Below are 11578 nucleotides of genomic sequence, written 5' to 3'. Positions count from 1 at the left end.
AGATCCACCTGCCTCTGCCTCTTGAGTGTCGGGATTATAGGTTATGGTGGCATGTGCCACCACTGACCAGGTACATGAGATTCTTTTTTAAGTGTTTATTTGTTTTATTTATGTAACATGTATGTGCCTGCATGGGTTTATGTGTACCACATGCATGCAGGTAAGCACGGAGGCCAGAAGAGGATGGTAGGCCCCCTGTAACTGGGGTTACAAATTATTGGAAGCCATCAGATGTGGGCACTGGGGACAGAAATCAGATCATCTGCAAGAGCAGTACTTGTTCTTAACCAACGAGCCTTCTCTCCAGCCTTGATACATGAAATTCTATTGCTCTAGAAAAAAAAAATGTTTCCACACACAGAAAGTAGACATTATTTTTCAATTTTTATTTTGTTAATTTTTCATTAAATTCTAATTTGTGGAATTCAATACGTGCTAAGAACCTAAAATATTTTATAACCAGTTGTCACACTTCCATTCATTTGTTGATGAAAGTTTTTTGGTCTGGCAGGATCCCACCTCCCTGGAGGCCCAAATAAACACACAGACACTATATTAGTTATACAACTGTTGGCAGGTGGCTTGAGCTTCTTATTGGTTAGCTCTGTCTTAATTATTAACCCATTTCTATTAATCTAAGTATTTCCATGTGATCTTATCTTACCGGAGAAGGGTCCAACTCATCCTACCTTCCCGGTCTCACATGGTGTCTGCTGTCTGCATACACTTCCGAGAATTCTGCTCGTCTCCTAGTCCCGCCTATCTGCCTGCCTCTATTGGCCACAGTGTTTTATTCATCAACCAATAAGAGAAACATATACACAGAAGGACTTCCCCCATCGTTCATTAACATAGTGAGTCCTTCATTGCATACTTTTCAGTCTTCTCATTCTCACCTGATATGATACATCTAGCTGAATTCGAATGCCATTTTAGAGAGTTCACCTCAATACTCCACTGAGATTTTACTGTAATAGCCTTAGGTCCACAGTGATTTGGGCTTAAATATACATGTAACTAATGTACTCACATTCTGAACTTCTCACTGCATGGAATTCCATAGCCTCGGCCTTCTGCCAACGTCCACCCTGCATTGTATTCAGGATCACCATGCAAAACGGGCCATCATCCTCTTCCTTGTACTCTAAGCTTTATTGTTTTTTTTTCCCTAAGAAACATTCGTTCATGCATGATGTTCCCTCCAGCCAAAACTCTGAACCCTTCCTCCCCACCATACCCTGGCTAGGGTCACAGCTACTCCAAGGTCCTCATCAGGAGTTATGGCACTGTCCTAGTTAGGGTTTCCATTGCTGTGATAAAATATCATAACCCAAAGCAACTTGGGGCTGTGCCGTGCCGTGCGGTGTGTGCCGTGCGTGTCAATCACATCATGAAATCATCTTCATCTTACAAACCTGAACCTCCACTCCCCGTACCTGCCCCAGCCCCACCCTGAAAATCAGTCCTCTACTTTGTTCCCATGATATTGACTATGAGTGGAACCATACAATAGTGTCTCCTTGTAAGTGACTGTTGTCATTTAGTATGCCTCAAGTTTCGTTCATATTATATCCAAAGACAGGATGTATTATTTATTTTGTTTTGGATACAGGATCTCACTACATAGCCCAGAGTAGTCTCAACTCCAGGGTTCAAACAATTCCTCTACTTTAGCTTCTCAAGTAGCTGGGCTACCTACAATTTCCTTCTTTTTTGGATGCTGAATAATATTTGCAAATGTATATGTATATATATATATGTAAACAAATATTACAAACAAATATATACATACACACACATATATCATTTGGTTTCTCCATTTATCTGTCCTTGGACAATTGGGTCATATCCCCCTCTTAGCAGTTAGAAACAATCCTACCAAAAACAGAGGTGTGTAAGCATCTCCTTAAGATCTTGCTTTCAAATCTTTTGGATAAATGCTTAGAAGTGGGATTGTTAGATCATATGGTGATTCTATTTTTAGCTTCTGGAGAAATTATGTTCACTTTTAAACAAATAGCCCCATCCCCGTGGACTCTGCTGCAATATGTTAACAGGCTGCATGGTGCCTTCCCTCTAATTAAATTGAAAATAGCAGTCAGGCTCATATATAACCATTAAAATATGTTTAAACTTCTTACTTAACATGCATCAATTACACTGTTGGCAGCTGCAGACGCTTCTTCCATTTCCTCCCAGTCTCAGTTAACAAGCTGTTCTTCACATTTAACAACCCCTTCTCCTGATATCAGGGTCATGGGAGCACTAGTCATAAGCTCCCATGAAAGAGATGGTGGCCCGAGTATAATAGGCACTCAATAAATGGCTGAGTGTATGAATACAAGACCATGTTGCTGAGTGTAGTTTGGATGGTGGTAGTTCTTGTTCCAGCAAGCAGGAAATAGCACAGATGGTATTCAATGGCATGAGCATTGCCAAAATGATGACACCATGCCTAAGACACTTTCAAACTAAAGCTCTGGTGCTGTGATGTCATCACACCAAAGAGGAGGAACATTAAAGCTTGGGAACAGAGAATCTGAATGCTGTCAGGCTGATAGGTTTATGTCCTGGGAAAGAAAAGTCAAGAAAGTCTGCTATAAGGGCTGGACAGCATTTCCCTTCTCTAGCAATATGGAGCCTCAGGACATCATTGGAAGCAAAACCATTATCACACCAAATGGAAGAGTCCTCCCTAACCAGGTTGGTGCATGCAGGGTGGCTGGAGCCTTCTGGATGGGATGGGGATATGAAGCAAGGCAGGATTCCACACACCTAGACAGTCTCTTGGGAAAATTGAAGTCTCCTATTGTCCCCCACCCCCAGCTTTGGACTTGATGAACAATCTTAAGATATAAAGAGGAGGGCATAGGATTAAACCGTATCAATAAAAATTAAATTTAGGGGCTGGAAAGATGGCTCAGCAGTTAAAAGCACTGACTGATCTTGCAAAGGACCCAAGTTTAACTTCCAGCACCCTCATGTCAGCTTACAACCATCTGTAACTCTAGTTCCAGGGGATCCAATACCCCCTTCTTGGCATCTTTAGTCACCAGGGACACTGTGTACAGATATACATGCAGTCAAAACACGCAAACACATAAAACGGAAAAAATTAAATTCAGACTGAATTTTAGAAATCACATGAATTTATATGCTGTGGAAATTATACTATAATACCTGTTGTATGTCTACATATCTACATGAGTGAAAGCGCATGCAGAGGCTGGGAGTTGATGATGGATGTCTTTCTCAGTTGCTCTGCACTCCAGTTTTCAAAGCAGGGTCTCTCACTGAGGTAGAGCTTACTGCTTAGCTAGACTGGCTGGCCAAGTGGGCTCCAAGGATCTGCCTATCTCCCATCCTCTACCCCAGAGCTGGGATTACAGACACATGCCACAGCTGTTTTTTTTATATAGATGCTAGAAATTCAAACTCAGGACTTCATACTTGTGAGCCAAGCACTTTGCTGACTGACCTATGTCCACAGCCCAAACTCTTGCATATTTTAAGAATTAAACTATATTCTGACAACTGAGTGACAAACTCGACCCTAAACTCAAGTCTTTTCATTCTAACTTTAGTAGAGTTTCTAGAAAACAATATATGAAAGGTGCCATTGTTTGTTGCCCTGATTTCACTGTGTGTGTGTGTGTGTGTGTGTGTGTGTGTGTGTGTGTGTGTGTGTTTAGAGAGATTCTTACCAAATAGCTCAGGGTGGCCTCATACTCACAGAGACCTGTATTGTAAGTGCACTTCTATTCTAATGCAAACACTAAAATCAAAGAGAAACAAAGGACTGGAGAGATGGCTCAGCAGTTAGTACTTGCTGTTCTTCTAGAAGACCCGGTTTATTCCTGAGACTCACAAGGGCACCTCACAGCCATCTGTAACTCTAGAACACCCAATGCCCTCTTCTAGCTCCTGCAGCCAGCCGCCCCCCCCCACTCATGCCACTCACAGACAGACACATGGCCTTCTAAGTAAAAACATATCTTCTGTAAAAAGGAAATGATTTTTTGATCATGAATTTGTTGGTTTGTTTTTTATTTATTTTTTACATTCCAGGGAAATTATTTTTAATTGGCTTGTCCTCCACCTCCCCCCCTCCCCGCAAAAAAAGAGGAAAAAAAAAAGACAAAGTTAGCTTGCTTAGTAATTTATGTTTAATACTTTCTCATTCAGTTCCCAGCAACTACATGGTGGCTCACAACCACCTGTAACTTTAGTTCCACAGGATCTGATGCCCTCTTCTGTCCTCCTTGCCTCCTTGGGCACCAGGTACACATGTGGTGTCTAGACAAAACACCCATACACATAAATTTAAATTAAAAAAAATTAAGTGAAGAGTGCCAGGTTAATGTATCTATAGGACAAAGGTGAAACAACTAAGTGGCTTGAGGATTTATGGAGATGGAATCATGCAAGATAACAAACTCGAAAGGTCACTGAAACTGGAAAGCATCATGAATATACAGTGGCGTGACCCTGCCCAACAACCCTGTGTGTGATTTTACCTGGCAGTCACTACTTGTCAAACTGTATCTTCATGATGATGATGGTGGTGGTGGCGGCAGCTGATACTCACTGCCTCTTCCTCCAGAGTGCTGGCATTAGTGTTCATCACTACACCCAGCTGATGTCTGTTATTCTTTTGTTTAAAAAGAAGAAAAGAGAAATATTGAGACAGACATATTGACTATAAGTTTATTATAAGGACCGGCAGAATGGGGAGACTAAGAGGAGGAACAGGGTAATGGCTGACCGCCATGGCCGGTCACCATAGAGAGACAGAGCGGGGAACAGAGAGACGGGGGAGCACACACAGAGAGAGAGAGACAGGGGGAGAGAGAGAGAGAGAGAGAAAGGTGCAGGGGCCTATCTTTTAAAGGGGTCCTCTGCACCTGTGTGCAGACTTCTTTCCCATGGAACCTTGGGCTGACCAGGGTATTGCCTGAGTGGATTCCACCAGGTAACAGGGGCAGGCCAGCATAATGCCTGAACCTTTCAATGTCTGCATTTACATCCTACAGAATAATACTACATAAAGTAAAAAAATATTGAATCCCAAGTAATCCGACATTCAAATCCACAGTGCTCTCCCTCGCTCGCTCTCCCTCCCTCCCTTTCTTCCATTCACTTTTTCTTTTTCTCTATCCTTCACTTTTCACTCTCACTCTTGCTTTCTGTTCTGTTCAGTTTTATTACCAACTTGGCACAAGCTGGTCATTTGGGAAGAGGGAACTTGAGAAAATGCCTCCCTCAGATTGACCCCTAATGTCTGATGTGAGGGGAGTTCACCCCTAGATAGGTGTTCCTGGAGTATTGAAGAAATCAAGCTGAGGAAGTCATGGAAAGCAAGTCAGAAAACAGTGCTCCTCCATGACCTCTGCTTCAGGTCCTGCCTGGATTTCCCAGCTTGGCTTTCCCTCAACAGACTATGACTCAGGATATGCAAGTCCTTTCCCTTCCAAATTGCCTTTTGTTACTGTAGCTTTTGTTTTTTGAGACAGGGTTTCTCTGTAGTCCTGGCTATCCTAGAGCTTACGATGTAGACTAGGCTAGCCTTGAATGCAAAAAAATCCTCTTGCCTCTTCCTCCCTGGGCTGGGATTAAAAATGTGCATCACGAAGCCCAGCTCCAAGTTGTTTTTGGTTATGGTGTTTTATTACAGCAATAGGAACCTAACTAAGACTCACACACTCTTCTTTCATCATAGTCCTGGGGGGTCTAACCTAGAACCTTGCACAGGTTAGGCAAGCCATTTACCACTGGTCTGCGTCTTCAGTTCCCAAGTCCAAACTAATCAGCACTTCACAAAGAGCTAGGAACGGATGGAAAGCTTCTACAGCTTATCCAAGGCCTTGGGTCTGATCCCTGGGACCTCACACAAAACAGATCAAGTTAGTCACTTCAAACTACTGCCTGCTATATCTGAGCCCTCATCTCCATCTATGGGAAAGTGGAGTCAGGGAACTTCTCTAGGTCATCTCCACCTATGGGAAGGTTGAGGCAGGGAACTTCTCCAGGTCCTCGTCTCCACCTATGGGAAGGTGTATGTTAATAGTCTGTTTTACAAAGTTCACAAGGATTAATCCTGACACTACTTTGGGTCAGCAAGGTGATCAAGCCTAGAACTCAGAATCAGCAGTTGGTGGCTCTGTGACACAGGCAGCAGTAGAGGAAACTAGAGGAGACATGTGCTTCAGAAGACAGCCCATCCTGACAGGAGGACTTCATTCTAGCAGACTGCACTGTTATGGCTAGATTTATGGCATGGTCCAACACTGCAATCTCAGGTCATCAGTCATGATGGAGTAAACACACTGTCAAAGAAAACAAGCAATTGAAAGATGAGCCAAGGCCATAATTCATTTTTTGACTTCTTAATTCTTTGGCTTTGGCTAACACTAATCATGGTTGCGGCTTATGGCTACATACAACAGATGGAAAAATCAGATGGAAATAAACATGTATAGCAGGTCACATTTATCACACAGGATGTGTGACTGAAGACCAATAAAAACAGAAAACAGCGCTAGCCTAGTGCTTACAGACGGCACCTGGATCTGGAATAGCCTTTAAGGCTTATTAAACATATAATAATAATTTAGTGCCCCTGTAAAAAGAGTTACTGGGCAGGGAAGATGACTCAGTAAAGTGTTTGCTGCGCCAGCATGGAGTCTGGAGTTCAGATCCTCAGCACCCACATAAAAAGGCGGGTGTGGTGATGCATGCCATAATCCCAGCACTGGGAAGGGGAAGACAGGAGGATCCCTGGAGTCCAGACAGCTAGTCTAGGAGAATCCCTGAGTTCAAGGGTCAGTGAGATTCTGTCTCTAAAATAAGGTGGAAGAGTTATTTGCATCCACAAGCATCCCCACACATGTATATATGTGCACATACACCCCTCACTACACACACACACACACACACACACACACACACACACACACACACACACTAAAGAGTGGTGAGGCAGCACCAGGCTATCCAGCCCAATGACCATAGAATGAATCATGGCAGCCTCGGTGCACTGGAATCATATCCAATGGGGGAAAATACTGTGTTAAGCCTCCTATTAGAGTTCCTGGGGGTTACCGAGCTTGGTTTTAAAGTCGGCTTGCCACAAATCAGAGTCACCTGAGTAGGATGCTCACCTGAAGAACTGTCCTGACTGCCTTGATTCAGGTGGGTCCTCAGTGTGGCCCTTGCCCACAATAATAGGGTATTACTGAAGGAGGATAATCTCTCACTTTGCTCAGGAGCTTTCTCTGCTGAGGGGATTTACCCCATCACCTGCTGCTGCTGCTGCTGCTGTCACCGCTGTTGTCGCTTCTACAATCATCACTGCTGCTGAGGGCCACTCCACCACTAACAAAACCAGCATTTCAAAGCTTTCATCATGGACTAGGGACCAACAGCTCTCCAGGACACTTCCAGGTGTCTTTTTTTTTTTTTTTTTCTTTTTTTTTTTTGAGACAGGGTTTCTCTGTGTAGCTTTGAAGCCTAACCTAGCACTCGCTCTGGAGACCAGCCTGGCCTCGAACTCACAGATCCGCCTGCCTCTGCCTCCCGAGTGCTGGGATTAAAGGTGTGCACCACCAACGCCAGGCTTTCCAGGTGTCTTTAGTGTCAGATTGGGACCACTGAGACAGTCTAGTGGACTGACAGACTACAGGCCACTGCCACCAGAAACCTAACTAAGATGCTCAAACACTCTTCTTTCATCAGGGTTGGGGTGGAGGGGGTGAGGGGTATCCTAACCTAGGGCCTTGCACAGGCTAGTCAAGCCATTTGTCACTGGTCTGCATCTCCAGGCCCCAAGTCCACACTCATCAGCACTTCATGTGGAGCTGAGAATTTAGCTCAAATGGAAAGGCCCTGGGTTTGATCCCTAGGACCTCACACAAAAATAAATCAAGTTAGTCACTTCAAAATACTGCCTCCTGCACCTGAGCCTGAGGAAGAGTCCTGGTCACTATAGGAGCCATCTGCTTCCCATCCCGAGGATGCTTCTACCCATCCCCGCCCCCAGGGAGAGAGAGCCATCGTGGGACTACTGAGCCATTCACCCCAACGACCACGTAACTCCAGTTCTCAGCTCTCAGGTTTGAGGAGCAAGACTCCACACATGAGCCTCTAGGGGACACACACCAATATTCAGGTCAACTGAACAGACTGGGAGAGTGGAGCAGGAGCACACCTAGCCTAAGGTGTGCCAGAACCTTCACCTAAGAAGGAGCAGTTTGCAGGGTTGGCGAATGGAACATTGTAACAGCTCTGAGGTCAGGAGCAGAATCTGTAAGTCACAGGATTTTTAGGGTCATTGAAAGCGAACTCTGGGTTGTCTGTTGGTTGAGGGAGGGACTGAATTTCGTTTATCTGTGACGAGGTCTCACCATGTAAACCCATGTTGCTGTGGACCTCAGATTCACAAGGCTCCTGTCACAGCCTCCCCTGTGACATCACCCTGTGCTTTGTTGTAATTGCTGTTAAATATAAGACAGTGATCTGGTAGTGACGCAACAGCCCAGGCAGAAATGAATGACTTGTAATAGAAGCATGGACAAGATCAGGGACTAACCAGGATAAAACAAAAGAGGAACTAAATTCCTGGACAGGGATGAGAAACTGTTCACAGAGGAGGAAACAATTGCTATGGGTCTTGAATCAGAAATAGGAGTTTTCCATTTAGGTGTCTGTGTGACAGGATTGAGGGTTATACAGACACTCAGTAAAAACGGTATTAACTGCGGGAGGGGAGAACAGACAATAGGAATCAATTGCTGTTTATGCCGCATACTTCTTTCTTTTTGGATTTTTGAAGCTGGATCATATGTAGCCCAAGTTCCTCAAACTTGATATAAAATGAGTGGCCTTGAAGTCCTGATCCTGCTGCCTCCACTTCCAAAGTGCAATGTCATATACTCTTTTTTGAGGGTGTGGGGGGGTTCAAGACAGGGTTTCTCTGTGGCTTTGGAGGTTGTCTTGAAACTAGCTCTTGTAGACCAGGCTGGTCTCAAACTCACAGAGACCCACCTGCCTCTGCCTCCCGAGTGCTGGGATGAAAGGCATGCACCGCCACCACCCGGCATCATATACTCTTAATCCACTTTTTAAAGCTTTTAAAAAAATATTGTGTATATGTGTGTTTGTATGGGGGTATGTGCATGTAGGTGTCCTCAGACTCCAGAAGAGGGTATTAGATCTCTTGGAGCTGGAGTTAGAGCATTTGTGAGCACATTCTTGATGTGGATGCTAGAAACAGAGCGTGGGTCCTCTAGAAGAGAAGTCTTAACAACTGCCCAACTCTTCAGCCCCAGTGTCTTTTGTTTGTTTGTTTGTTTGTTTTTGTTTTTTGAGACAGGGTCTCTTTGTGTAGCCCTGGCTGTTCTGGAACTCATTATGCAGACCAGGTTGGACTTAACCCATAGAGAACCACCTGTCTCTGCCTCCTAAGTGCTGGGATTAAAGATGTTCTTCACCACCATGCCCAGGTTTTTTCCCCTTTAGATAACAAAACTAATGCAAAAAACAGCCACATTATTTTCATGGTATACTCGGGAAATTTTAAGTTATTTTCTTTGGCTTATTTATAAGGTGTCATACAAGAAGAATAGGGACAGAGCTAGAAAAACAAGAGATCAGACCACAAGTGATTTACTGAGGGTAAGCAGCAATGGCTCAGTATTTGAGGGATCCCGTGTTGAGTTTGGAGATGGCAGGAAATATAAAGCACTACTGGCTGCATGTGAGAAACGGCCCGTCTTTCAATTCCTCTTCTTCCTTGCTCTTTAGATGCAAAGCAACAGCAGCAAAATGGGAAGAAAGACAAGGCTCTGTCAACGTGATCTTGAAATGACAATCTGGGAGCAAAAGACAAATAACTGAATCATGGTTTAATGAAATAAATCTCTGCTGGGCACCTGCTATGTGTAGCTGTATGTGGTAGCCCATTGGTCACAATGGGAGTGCTACTGGACCAATAAGGAAGCATTTTCTTAAAATGTAAAATGAGAACAAGAAGGTATTTCTTGAAACCCAGTGTCGGAGTGGAATGAGTTCAGATAGGAACAGGAGAAACTTGTGGTTATCTGTCCCCATGTATCTGTCTTCAACTCTTTGGCCATGCCCTTCCGGGTCTTAATGGTACATTACATCAAGACATCATCAGGCATACTGGAGGCTACGTCTGCCCTAAGCACAATTGCACAGCCTCTCTGACTCTAAACACAACCCCAGGTGTTCTAACATCTTGGTACATGTGTGATGCGTGTGTGGAAGTGACTGCGTATCTGTGTGCATGTATCTGGAGGCTAGGGGTCAGGTGCCTCCCTCACCACTTTCCACCTTGTATTTTAGGACAGAGTGTGGTGGCTTGAGTGAGAAATGTCACCATAAGCTAAAGTATTTGAACTCTTGGTCCCCAGTTGATGGATATTACAGAACCTCTAGGAGGTGTAGCTTTGTTGAAGGAAACATATTATGGGGATGGGAATTTTGAGAGTTTATAACCTTGCCCCATTTCTAGTTCACTCTCTCTACTCTATTTGTGGCTGATGATGTAATCTCTCAGTTTCCTGTCGTGACTACCTGTTGCCATGCCTCTTCAGCCAGTATGGACTCTCCTTCTGGGTCAATAAAACCCAAGTAAACTCCTTTTTCTACAAGGTATTTTATCACATGACCTTATACAAGGTCATGGTATTTTATCACAGAAAACAGAAAAGTAACTAATATGCAGGGTCTCTCACCAAACCCTGAACTCATAGATTTGGCTTCGCTGGCCAGAAAGCCCCAAGAACTCTGGCTCTGGCTCCACAGTGCTGGCTAACAGGTGCATACTGCCATAGCCAGCTTTTGCATAGGTGCTGTGAAACTAAACTCAGATACCCATTTTCCCATAGCAACCACTTTGCCCATTAAACTATCTCCCTAACTTTATTACCTTTATTTGTTTATCTGTGTGTGTAAGTGTGTGGCACACATGTATGAAGATCAGAGGACAACTTGGGGGAGTTGGTTCTTAACTTCTATTACATGAATTTCAGGGATCCAACTCAGGTCACCATGCTGAATGACAAGTGCTTTTTACCCACTGAGCCATCTTTCTGGCCCCCTCTCTAACTTTTTTAATTGGCATGTCATTATACATATGTATGTGGGACAGTGTGATATTTCCATATGTGTATACGTTGCTTAATGATCAAACCAGAGTAATTAGCATATTCATCACCTCAAACATTTATCATTCTTTGTGGTGAGAATATTCAAAATCTCTTCTAGCTATGTAATTTATTCTCATAGTAAGCTGCGGTTAGCCAACAAGTGATTGGACAGATGGCAGTAAGATATATTACAGGTTTTGAGACAGCAGATATATTTTATTTTAAGGAACTGGTTGTAAGAAGTATTTATTTTTGGTGATCCTATGTAAGTGATTTGGGGATATAGAAGATGACAGAGTCATCTTACAATATATCAAAGTGCCATCATCAGATGTTCTTCATCAAAATATCCACAATCAAAATTATTAAGAAAAAAGAAGCCAGGGAGGTAGAATTTTCATAGCCTG

Source organism: Cricetulus griseus, chromosome 5 (assembly GCF_003668045.3).
Source record: "Cricetulus griseus strain 17A/GY chromosome 5, alternate assembly CriGri-PICRH-1.0, whole genome shotgun sequence".
NCBI classification, from domain to species: domain Eukaryota; kingdom Metazoa; phylum Chordata; class Mammalia; order Rodentia; family Cricetidae; genus Cricetulus; species Cricetulus griseus.
Note: the sequence above shows the minus strand (reverse complement) of the source record.